Below are 12,844 nucleotides of genomic sequence, written 5' to 3' on the forward strand. Positions count from 1 at the left end.
CTTGTTTCCCTCTTCCCTTTACTGTGGGGAGGTTCTCTTTGCTAATTGCCCCCATGTCCTCTGGAACATTCCTGCCTGCAGGTAGCTGTCCAGCTTTCACAGCACTTCCCTGCAGCACTTCGACCAGGTGAGGCATCACTCTCACTGTTGATATGCCTTTTTGGGAACTTTCCTTGTCTCTTCAGGTTTCCGTGAATACTGTTAGCAGCCTTGGCAGGGTGCTTCTTCGGCCTGCATTTATGTAGGAGAGCGTGGGGTCTAATTTTTCCAACATTTCAGGGGTTGTAACCGGACCGTAGGGGGTTCCATTTAGGAAGTCTCCCGGCCTTCCTTTAACCTGTTCTCACTGTCCTTTCTGCCCTTCCTCCCCAACTGTCTGACAGACCAGCGCTTGTCTGTCCCCTTTTGTTTTTGGCAGGGGTCCCCCACAATCTAGTAGCACTCTGCTGAAGGGTTCCCCAAAAGCCAGTATGGGAATTAGGGGTGCAGGTTTTATTGCAGGTTGGGGCTTTCCCACAACCTGGCGCGTGTGGCAAGTTTTACAGAACTCTACCATATCTTTGTGGAGTTTTGGCCAGTCAAAATACTGTCTTATGCAAGCTTTATTTTTTTTGTCCAACCATTGGAAGCTCGTGGGCCATTCTTTAGGGTACCTTGGCAGCAGCACTATCTGGTGAATCACTGTCCGCTCTTCATCCGCAGGTCTGTGAGGAGGTCTCGACTTCCTCATCAGCGCCTCATTCTTTAAATAGTAGCCCTCAGGGACTCCCTCTGCTTCAATTTCAGTTTGGGCAGTCTGTGCTAATACTTCTTTAATACTGGGTCAGCTTGCTGAGCCTCATCTAGGGAAGATCTGTCTAACCCGTCCTTTGGGTCCTCTAACTTCCCAAAGAAGGTTTCCGATAACCAGACAGCATGGTCATCTGTCTGTGGTGCCAGTTCAGCTTCCTCTGAGGGAGTTTGCTTGGCCATGGACCGAGTCGGCACCCAGTCAGGGGAAATGCTGAGGACCGTCTCCTGCAACTTCCCTGTCTCCCTGACCTCTTTCAGTTTCTCTAAAACTACTGGGGAAGCTACTACCTTTGCCCCTGCCAGATCATTAACCAGGAGCAAGTCAACCCCATCTACCAGTAGACTAGGGACAATCCCCATGGTTACCGGTCCTGAAACTAGGTCACACTCCTGGTGGACCCGATATAGAGGTATGGGCATACATTGCCTTCCGATACCATTCACTAACAACTTAGTATTCACTGCACTCTCTGGGGGAAAGGTTATGCCTTTTCCCAGCAGAAGGGATCTGGTGGCCCCTGTATCCCTGAGTATGGCTATGGTCTTGCTTGCCCCACTCGAGGGGAATGGGGTCACTTTTCCTTAGGATACAAAATCCTGATAACCTTCAGGGATTTTGTTAAATTTTCCTGCACCCACAGCAGTAAGTTTACAGGGTCTTACTGCTGCAGTTAAAGCCACAGCCTGCTCTGCTGTGCTTTCCATCAGGGCCTCTTCTCCTGCACTTGTCTGGTGTGCCCTGATTAATCCTACAGGTTTTCCCTGTAATTTCCAGCTCGGAGGTGACCTCCCTTGTTACAGTGGAAACACACAGGTCTCCAGGTCTCTCTTCAGCTCTCAGCATTGTCTTTTTCTGGTTTGAGGAGGGCCCCCTCTATGTCCAGCTTTCGTTTCTTGCCCAGGGCTGCTTGGGCTCGTATTCCCTCCAACCTTTTATCCTTTCGGGACTGTGGGGGTGAGTAGGGAAGAGTTTCCCTTGGGGTAAGGACTTATGTACAAGGGTAAATTCATCAGCCAGAACTGCGGCCTGCCTGGCTCTTTGAACCTTTTGTTCCTCTACATGGGTTTTAATAGAAAGGGGAAGTGAGTTTTTAAATTTCTCAAGAAGAATCACCTCTCTGAGGTTTTCATACGTGGGCTGTACCTTAAGTACCCTTATCCACTGGTCAAAAGCTAGCTGCTTAACTCTTTCAAACTCCAGGCAAGTTTGGTCAGACTGCTTCCAGATGATTTGAAATTTCTGGCAGTACACTTCCGGTACTAGTTCATATGCCCCGAGAATAGCTTTTATCATCATCTCATAATTTGATGATCTTTTATCTGGCAACAGTGAATGAATAAACCGCATGGGCTTTTCCTGTTGGCTTACTTTGGAACAATAGGGTCCAGCTTTCAGCTGGTCATTGCAGCTGTCTCGCAAGCTTTTCAAATGTGATGAAAAATGCGTCCACATTTCCCTCAACTGGGAGAACTTTAACAGCTTAGCACACAGTGCTGAGGTAGGGATAGCTTCCTCACTAGCCATGCCTTCACTGGGTATACTAGGTCGCCCCCTAGTTAATGCAAGCCACCTTAGCTCTCTTTCAAAGAACAAAGAACAGTACAGCACAGGAACAGGCCATTCGGCCCTCCAAGCCTGCGTTGATCTTGATGCCTTTCGAAACTAAAACCTTCTGCATTTCCGGGGACCGTATCCCTCTATTCCCATCCTATTCATGTATTTGTCAAGATGCCTCTTAAATGTCGCTATCGTACCTGCTTCCACCACCTCCCCCGGCAGCGAGTTCCAGGCACTCACCACCCTCTGTGTAAAGAACTTGCCTCGCACATCCCCTCTAAACTTTGCCCCTCGCACCTTAAACCTATGTCCCCTAGTAACTGACTCTTCCACCCTGGGAAAAAGCTTCTGACTATTCACTCTGTCCATGCCACTTATAACTTTGTAAACCTCTATCATGTTGCCCTTCCACCTCCGTCGTTCCAGTGAAAACAATCTGAGTTTTTCCAACCTCTTCTCATAGCTAATGCCCTCCAGACCAGGCAACATCCTGGTAAACCTCTTCTGTACCCTCTCCAAAGCCTCTACATCCTTCTGGTAGCGTGGCAACCAGAATTGCACGCAATATTCTAAGTGTGGCCTAACTAAAGTTCTGTACAGCTGCAGCATGACTTGCCAATTTTTACACTCTATGCCCCGACCGATGAAAGCAAGCATGCCGTATGCCTTCTTGACTACCTTATCCACCTGCGTTGCCACTTTCAGTGACCTGTGGACCTGTACGCTCAGATCTCTCTGCCTGTCAATACTCCTAAGGGTTCTGCCATTTACTATATACTTCCCACCTGCATTAGATCTTCCAAAATGCATTACCTCACATTTGTCCGGATTAAACTCCATCTGCCATTTCTCCGCCCAAGTCTCCAACCAATCTATATCCTGCTGTATCCTCTGACAATCCTCACCATTATCCGCAACTCCACCAATCTTTGTGTGGTCTGCAAACTTACTAATCGTCATCGTCACTTTCTCAAAAAACTCAATCAAGTTAGTAAGCCTTCCCCCAATTTGGCACCTTCACCCGAGGACTACTTTTATCCTTATCCACAAGTACCTTAAAACTTATGGAATTATGGTCACTGTTCCCGAAATGCTCCCCTACTGAAACTTCGACCACCTGGCTGGGCTCATTCCCCAATACCAGGTCCAGTACGGCCCCATCCCTAGTTGGACTATCTACATATTGTTTCAAGAAGCCCTCCTGGATGCTCCTTACAAATTCTGCCCCATCCAAGCCCCCAGCACTAAGTGAGTTCCAGTCAATATAGGGGAAGTTAAAATCACCCACCACTACAACCCTGTTACCTTTACATCTTTCCAAAATCTGTCTACATATCTGCTCCTCTACCTCCCGCTGGCTGTTGGGAGGCCTGTAGTAAACGCCCAACATCGTGACTGCACCCTTCCTATTCCTGAGCTCCACCCATATTGCCTCACTGCATGACCCCTCCGAGGTGTCCTCCCGCAGTACAGCTGTGATATTCTCCTTAACCAGCAATGCAACTCCCCACCCCTTTTACATCCCCCTCTATCCCGCCTGAAGTTTCTAAATCCTGGAACATTTAGCTGCCAATCCTGTCCTTCCCTCAACCAAGTCTCTGTAATAGCAACAACATCATATTTCCAAGTACTAATCCAAGCTCTAAGTTCATCTGCCTTACCTGTTATACTTCTCGCATTGAAACAAATGCACTTCAGACCCGCAGTCCCGCTGTGCTCAGCAACATCTCCCTGCCTGCTCTTCTTCTTAGTCTTACTGGCCTTATTTACTAGTTCCCCCTCATTTATTTCACCTGCTGTCCTACTGCTCTGGTTCCCACCCCCCTGCCACACTAGTTTAAACCCTCCCGAGTGACGCTAGCAAACCTCGCAGCCAGGATATTTGTGCCCCTCCAGTTTGGATGCAACCTGTCCTTCTTGTACAGATCCCACCTGTCCCTGAAGAGATCCCAATAATCCAGATATCTGAAACCCTCCCTCCTACACCAGCTGTTCAGCCACGTGTTTAGCTGCACTATCTTCCTATTTCTAGCCTCACTGGCATGTGGCACAGGGAGTAATCCCAAGATTACAACCCTAGAGGTCCTGTCTTTTAACTTTCTACCTAACTCCCTAAACTCCCCCTGCAGGACCTCGTCACTCTTACTGCCTATGTCGTTGGTACCGATGTGTACCACAACCTCTGGCTGTTCACCCTCCCCCTTCAGAATTCCCCCTGTCCGTTCAGAGACATCCTTGACCCTGGCACCAGGGAGGCAACATACCATCCTGGAGTCTCTTTCACGTCCACAGAAGCACCTTTCTGTGCCCCTGACTATAGAGTCCCCTATAACTATTGCTCTTCTGCGCTTCATCCCTCCCTGCTGAACAACAGTGCCAGCCGTGGTGCCACTGCTCTGGCTGCTGCTGTTGTTTTCCCCTGATAGGCCATCCCCCCCAACAGTATCCAAAACTGTATACTTGTTAGAGAGGGGGATAGCCACAGGGGATTCCTGCACTGACTGCCTGCCCCTTCTAGCAGTCACCCATCTATCTGCCTGCACCTTGGCTGTAACCACTTCTCTAAAACTCCTGTCTATGACGCTTTCTGCCACCTGCATGCTCCTAAGTGCATCCAGTTGCTGCTCCAACTGATCCATGCGGTCTGTGAGGAGCTGCAGCTGGATACACTTCCTGCAGATGTAGTCGTCCGGAACGCTGGAAGCGTCACAGACCTCCCACAGCACTTTACTCCTCTAACTGACATTTCTAGTACTAATTAATAAATTAATTTAAATAAATAAATACTTATTAAATCCTTACTAAATTACGTTACAATTAACTATATGGTCCCTAGTGCTAGATTTCTACGATAAATATTAAATTTCCTCCTTTGGAAAGTTCTTAGTTTTCCCTTTCTTCACACTCTGCTCTTTCTCTCTCTGGAATTCTAACTCAAGGTTCATGTGTTCCAATTGTATTTTAGCTAACATTACCCTGTCTGTTTCTGACTTCAACCCTCTTTCTGAATCTTCAGGTTAGGTGAAAAATGGTTGGCCACAAGTCTTAGGATTCTGGATTTCTTAGCTTTTGCACAGAACATAATCCATAACTGCACAGCTACATTCCTCAACTCTTCAATAGATAGGGTCTTTAACCTGTTCCAAGTTACTACACCTGGCTGGTCTTGGATGTGGACTTGTTAGTATTCTAGCAGCAAAAACTGCAAGAAAACCTGTATTAGATTAAAAAAAAATAATTTGAAAGGGATCAATTTGGTTTCCCACATCCAATTTCTCAATTGTTGTTGGGTTACGACCCAGACTATAGCCCCTAAATTTCTGTTATGGCCAGGTGAGCAGGGGGTCTCAGGCTCCCCTTTCGCCCTTCCTCTCATTTGACCGCAACATGGTTTATTCCTTTTAAATAGAGGTTAAGCTTACCACCTCCGTGAGTGTTTTACCTTTACTGTGATCGTGAAAGAACCAATCAGATAGGTTTTCTTGAGTTTAAACAAGAAAGAGGTATGTTTATTATACGTAACACTCTAACCCGATTTTATAAAATACGCTACAAATTCCCACGAAAATCACACACACAAACAAATAGATTGGAGGAGGGAAAAATAGATTTGGTGGTTGGATTAAAGTCCAGAATACATGGAAAAGAAATATAGTCTGTGAAGTGGATGATCCAGTAGTCCTCGGCTGAAGCTGTATTCTTGAAGTCCTTGCAGGTCAAAGTGTATTTTGACTGGCTTGCTTTGCTCAGGGTTTTTCTGAAGGCAAAATCTGTTGTTGGCTCTCTTCCCCGATTGCTGGCTGTAGCGGTCTGTAGGCTTGGAGGGTCCCCGAGTCGCAGACAGTTTTCAAACTTGACATTTTCTGGGGAGAGGGAAGGAGAGAGAAAGGGAAGCGTGCAGCTTCCTCAGCTGCTGCAGTCTCAGTTTCTGCTTGTCTCTTGTCTGTGCAACAAAACTTCCAGTTTCTTCAGAGATGAACAGGCAGTCACACAGTTCTCTCCATCCCCTTTGTTTTTAATAAGGTTTTTTCTGGAACCTTCTAATGAAATTCAAGGTTCTACATGCCCCAGGATAACCATTCACACTTGGAGGGGGTTGGCTCTTTCAAAGTTAATGTGTGAGGATGGCCTTGACTGTCATGCTAATGAAGCCATTTTTGGTGATTCAATCATTTAAAACAAACCATTGTCCTGGCTGGGCTTCTTGTTAGACTTTTTGTCTGCAGTTCAATCTCCTGATATTTCAGATGCAAATGGTAGTGGCCATCTTGGCTGCTAGTTTTTTTTTTAAAGTTACTGTTGGGTTTTTTTCCCCCATTAAAAGTCTAATGTAAGTTTCCAACTGATAAATGAATATTTCCCATTTGGCATATCGGGTTTTCCTGACAAGTACCTCTAATGCATCCAGCTTCAGCAGCAAGAGAGATGCCAGTCTGGAAACAAGGTAAGTTTCTGGGGCCTTGCTGGGGACAATCCGCCAGGCCCCAGCAAGGCAAGGGGGGTTGGTTGCGGAGTGGGGTGTGGTGGGTGGGGAGTGTTGTGTAGTGGGGGTGTTTGGGCCGTGGGCAGGGGTGGGGGGGCCTCTTTGGGGCACAGAGTGCCCGATCAGGAGGGCCCCCTGCAGCCTGCAAGGAGGTTGCCAGGCAGGAGGAGGCGCTTTAGGCAACTTAAGGGCCCTGATTGGTCTGAGGCAGGCAGGCCATTTCCTGCTGCTGCCACCCCTTGTAAAATTGCAGCAGGGGCAGGATGGCGTCAGGAACGGCATCCCCCACCGCCCACTCAATTTTACAATTTCCCCCACCAGCCCACTTCTGTGGGGGGTAGGGCGGTGGGTGGCGTAAAATTCCAGCCAATTGCTTCAGTGTTGCCAACATTTAATTGGAAGAAATTTCTGCTCATTCAATTGTAGTTGTCAGACGAGCAGTGTGACAAATTAGAGGCATTGGAGGGGTCGAGTAATTTTTTTCCCCAAAAGTATACTTTATTCATAAAAATCTGTAAAAAAAAAATACATTACAAAACTGTTCAAAACAGCACCACGTTGACATTCCAGAAAGTGCAAAGGAAATCAGTTTTCTTCAATACAGGAGTGAGTTGCCTCACAACCCTTCCATTCCATTTTATGTACAATCGTACAATGTACAGTTTACAACAAAACCATATTTGATGTATATAGCCTGAGGGGTTTCCCATGGGTCCAGCCCCTTAGTTCGCTATAGCGGGAGGACCTTACACAGTGGTCTTTCCCCATTGAGCCTTTGCTGCGGCTGCCCCAAGCTTTAGTGCGTCCCTCAGCACGTAGTCCTGGACCTTGGAATGTGCCAGTCTGCAATACTCAGTCGTGGACAACTCTTTGCGCTGGAAGACCAGCAGGTTTTGGGCAGACCAAAGAGTGTCTTTCACTGAATTGCTGGCCCTCCAGCAGCAGTTGATGTTTATCTTGGTGTGCGTCCCTGGGAACAGCCCGTAGAGCACAGACTCCTGTGTTACCGAGCTGCTTGGGATGAACCTCGACAAAAACCACTGCATCTCTTTCCACACCTGCTTTGCAAAGGCAGATTCCAGAAGGAGGTGGGCAACAGTCTCTTCCCCACCACAGCCACCTCAAGGGCAGCATGTGGAGAGGGTGAGACTCTGGGCGTGCAGGAAGGATCTGATGGGGAGGGCCCTTCTCACCACCAGCCAAGCCATGTCTTGGTGCTTGTTTGGAAGTTCTGGTGATGAGGTATTCTGCCAAATGACTTTGGCGGTCTGCTCGGGGAACCATCCGACAGGATCCACCATCTCCTTTTCCAGTAGGGCTTTAAGGATATTCCGTGCAGACCACTGCCTGATGGATTGTGGTCAAAGGTGTTTTCCCGCAGAAACTTTCCCACGAAGGATAGGTGGTACGGCACGGTCCAACTGGAAGGAGCGTTACGCAGCAATGTGACCAGGCCCATCCTTCGCAACACCAGGGTCAGACAGAACTCACCAAGTAGCGACACATGGTGTTTGCGTACTGGGGTTCTACACACAGCTTGATGCAGCCGCAGACAAAGGTGGTCATCAGGATGAGGGCGACGTTGAGTACATTTTTTCCGCCCTTATCCAGAGGTTTGAACATCGTGTCCCTCCGGACCCGGTCTATTTTGCATCTCCAGATAAAGTGGAAAATGGTTCGGGTGACCGCCATGGCGCAGGAGTGGGGTATGGGCCAGACCTGCGCCACATACAGCAGCAATGTGAGCGCCTCGCACCTGATGACCAGGTTCTTACCCACAATGGAGAGAGAATGCTGCTCCCACATGCTCAGTTTATGGTGTACCCTGGCTACTCGCTCCTTCCAGATTTTGGCTCATGCCCCGGCCCTTCCCAACCATATTCCCAGCACCTTCAGGTTGTCTGACCTGACGGTGAAGGGGACAAAGGATCGGTCAGCCCAGTTCCCAATGAACATGGCCTCGTTCTTGCCGTGGTTAACTTTCCAGTTCCCGAGGCCAGTTCGAACTGGTCGCAGATGCTCATCAGTCTGCGCACAGACAGTGGATCCGAGCAGAAAACGGCGACGTCATCCATGTACAGGGAGGTTTTAACCTGAGTGCCTCCACTGCCTGGGATTGTCACCCCTCTTATGCTCGCATCCTTCCTAAAGGACTCAGCAAAAGGTTCAATACAGCAAACAAACAAGACAGGGGAGAGAGGACAGCCCTGTCTGACTCCAGATTTGACCGGGAAACTTTCCAATTCCCATCCATTGACTGAGACTGCGTTACTGATGTTTGTGTAGAGCAGTTTGATCCAATTGCAGATTCCCTCCCCAAACCCCATTTTGGAAAGCACGTCCAGCATGTAGGTGTGCGATATCCTGTCAAAAGCCTTTTCCTTGTCCAGGCTGATGAGGCAGGTGTCCACCCTCCTGTCCCATACATAGGCGATCGTATCCCTGAGTAGTGCGAGACAATCCGAGATCTTCCTGCCGGGTACAGCACAGGTCTGGTCAGGGTGAATCACCAACTCCAGAGCAGACTTGACCCGACTGGCGATAATATTGGACAGAATCTTGTCGTCAACATTAAGCAGTGAGATGGGCCAATTTCTGATTTCTGCCCTTTCCCCCTTCCGCTGGTAAATGAGAGTGATGATGCCTTTCCTCATGGATTCTGACATGATGCCGGCCAGAAGCATACTCTCGTATACTTCCAGCAGGTCTGGGCAGACCCAGTCCCACAGGGCTGAATACAACTCGACCAGTAAGCCATCGCTTCCGGGAGTTGTATTTGTCTCGATGGACCTGACAGCATTTGTCAACTAGTCCAGAGTCAGCGGTTTGTCCAGACTCTCCCGCATGCTGTTATCTAAGACCTCCATGATAGATGACAGGAAGGACTGGGAAGCCGTGCTGTCCATGGGCTTCATGTCGTACAGCCCAGCATAAAAGGATTTGCTGATCCTTTGTATGTCAGACTGTGAAGACGTTACCGAGCCATCCTCTTCCTTCAGGCTGCTGATAACAGAGTTCTCTCTGTGTACCTTTTGGAAGAAGTAACGCGAGCACGTCTCATCCTGTGGACCGGAAGATGATCTTGGAGGCCTCCGTGGCAAAGAGCGAGGCCTGCTGGCTCTTCACCTCTTGGAGATGTTCCTTGTCCTCGACCCCCATCGACAGCAGCCGGAGCAGATTTTGCATTCTTTTCTGGAGTTGGGACATTTTTCTCTGTCTCTCTCTCGCCCTCTGAACACCTTTGAGGATAAAGAACCTCTTGATGTTCTCCTTGATCGCTTCCCACCAGTGAACTGGAGACTCAAAGAGGGATTTCACGGTTCTCCAACCGTTTGTAATCCCTTTTGAGTGGTCGAGTTAATACACAATGAAACCGTAGTTTTAAATTCATTTCCATCCATCTGAATCAAGTACCAGAAACCCCACATTACCGTACACAGTATATAGCAGGCATTGTATATGCCATGTGCCTGCAGCAAAAGTGTATTTCTTGTGCTTGTACTGAGAGTTCAGGTGAATTATGAACATTTAAGATTACTTGCAGTGCAACAGAAACATGGCTACATCGTGAGATACGGCATTAGAACATTAGAACATTACAGCGCAGTACAGGCCCTTCGGCCCTCGATGTTGCGCCGATCATCTGACCTACACTGTTCCATTTTCATCCATATGTCTATCCAATGACCACTTAAATGCCCTTAAAGTTGGTGAGTCTACTACTGTTGCAGGCAGGGCGTTCCACGCCCCTACTACTCTCTGCGTAAAGAAACTACCTCTGACATCTGTCCTATATCTTTCACCCCTCAACTTAAAGCTATGTCCCCTCGTGTTTGCCATCATCATCCGAGGAAAAAGACTCTCACTATCCACCCTATCTAACCCTCTGATTATCTTGTATGTCTCTATTAAGTCACCTCTCCTCCTCCTTCTCTCTAACGAGAACAACCCCAAGTCCCTCAGCCTTTCCTCGTAAGACCTTCCCTCCATACCAGGCAACATCCTAGTAAATCTCCTCTGCACCCTTTCCAAAGCTTCCACATCCTTCCTATAATGCGGTGACCAGAACTGCACGCAATACTCAAGGTGCGGCCTCACCAGAGTTTTGTACAGCTGCATCATGACCTCGTGGCTCCAAAATTCGATCCCCCTACTAATAAAAGCTAACACACCATATGCCTTCTTAACAGCCCTATTAACCTGGGTAGCAACTTTCAGGGATTTATGTACCTGGACACCAAGATCTCTCTGCTCATCTACACTACCAAGAATCTTCCCATTAGCCCAGTACTCTGCATTGCTGTTACTCCTTCCAAAGTGAATCACCTCACACTTCTCCGCATTAAACTCCATTTGCCATCTCTCAGCCCAGCTCTGCAGCCTATCTATGTCCCTCTGTACCCTACAACACCCTTCGACACTATCCACAACTCCACCGACCTTCGTGTCATCCGCAAATTTACTAACCCACCCTTCTACACCCTCATCCAGGTCATTTATAAAAATGACAAACAGCAGTGGCCCCAAAACAGAACCTTGCGGTACACCACTAGTAACTAAACTCCAGGATGAACATTTGCCATCAACCACCACCCTCTGTCTTCTTTCAGCTAGCCAATTTCTGATCCAAAGCTCTAAATCACCTTCAACCCCATACTTCTGTATCTTCTGCAATAGCCTACCGTGGGGAACCGTGGGCGGCACAGTGGCGCAGTGGTTAGCACTGCAGCCTCACAGCTCCAGGGACCCGGGTTCGATTCTGGGTACTGCCTGTGCGGAGTTTGCAAGTTCTCCCTGTGTCTGCGTGGGTTTCCTCCGGGTGCTCCGGTTTCCTCCCACATGCCAAAGACTTGCAGGTTGATAGGTTAATTGGCCATTATAAATTGCCCCTAGTACAGGTAGGTGGTAGGGAAATATATAGGGACCGGTGGGGATGATATTGGAATATGGGATTCGTGTAGGATTAGTATAAATGGGTGGTTGATGGTCGGCACAGACTCGGTGGGCCGAAGGGCCTGTTTCAGTGCTGTATCTCTAAACTAAACTAAACTAAACGCCTTACTGAAATCCATATACACCACATCCACGGCTTTACCCTCATCCACCTGTTTGGTCACCTTCTCGAAAAACTCAATAAGGTTTGTGAGGCACGACCTACCTTTCACAAAACCATGCTGACTATCGCAAATGAACTTATTCTTTTCAAGATGATTATAAATCCTATCTCTTATAACCCTTTCCAACATTTTACCCACAACCGAAGTAAGGCTCACAGGTCTATAATTACCAGGGCTGTCTCTACTCCCCTTCTTGAACAAGGGGACAACATTTGCTATCCTCCAGTCCTCCGGCACTACTCCTGTCGACAATGACGACATAAAGATCAACAACAACGGCTCTGCAATCTCCTCCCTGGCTTCCCAGAGAATCCTAGGATAAATCCCATCTGGCCCAGGGGACTTATCTATTTTCACTCTTTCCAAAATTGCTAACACCTCCTCCTTGTGAATCTCAATCCCATCTAGCTGTATCTTCGTAATCTCCTCGGCAACATTTTCTTTCTCTACTGTAAATACTGACGAAAAATATTCATTTAACGCTTCCCCTATCTCCTCTGATTCCGCACACAGCTTCCCACTACTATCCTTGATTGGCCCTGTTCTAACTCTTATCATTCTTTTATTCCTGATATACCTATAGAAAGCCTTAGGGTTTTCTTTGATCCTATCCGCCAATGACTTCTCGTGTCCTCTCCTTGCTCTTCTTAGCCCTCCCTTTAGATCCTTCCTGGCTAGCTTGTAACTCTCAAGCGCCCTAACTGAGCCTTCACGTCTCATCCTAACATAAGCCGCCCTCTTCCTCTTGACAAGCGCTTCAACTTCTTGAGTAAACCACGGCTCCCTCGCTCGACAACTTCCTCCCTGCCTGACAGGTACATACTTATCAAGGACACGCATTAGCTGCTCCTTGAATAAGCTCCACATTTCGTTTGTGCCCATCCCCTGCAGTTT

At 48.1% G+C, this 12,844-nt stretch overlaps 1 protein-coding gene across 1 annotated transcript in view; it reads right to left on the reverse strand.

Moving 5' to 3' along the window:
- The window catches only part of nid1a (nidogen 1a), a 129,007-nt gene that overhangs the window by 10,944 nt on the left and 105,219 nt on the right, over nt 1-12,844 (reverse strand). The window lies entirely within an intron of this gene.

The sequence above is a fragment of the Heterodontus francisci genome, chromosome 3, assembly GCF_036365525.1.
Source record: "Heterodontus francisci isolate sHetFra1 chromosome 3, sHetFra1.hap1, whole genome shotgun sequence".
Classification (NCBI taxonomy): domain Eukaryota; kingdom Metazoa; phylum Chordata; class Chondrichthyes; order Heterodontiformes; family Heterodontidae; genus Heterodontus; species Heterodontus francisci.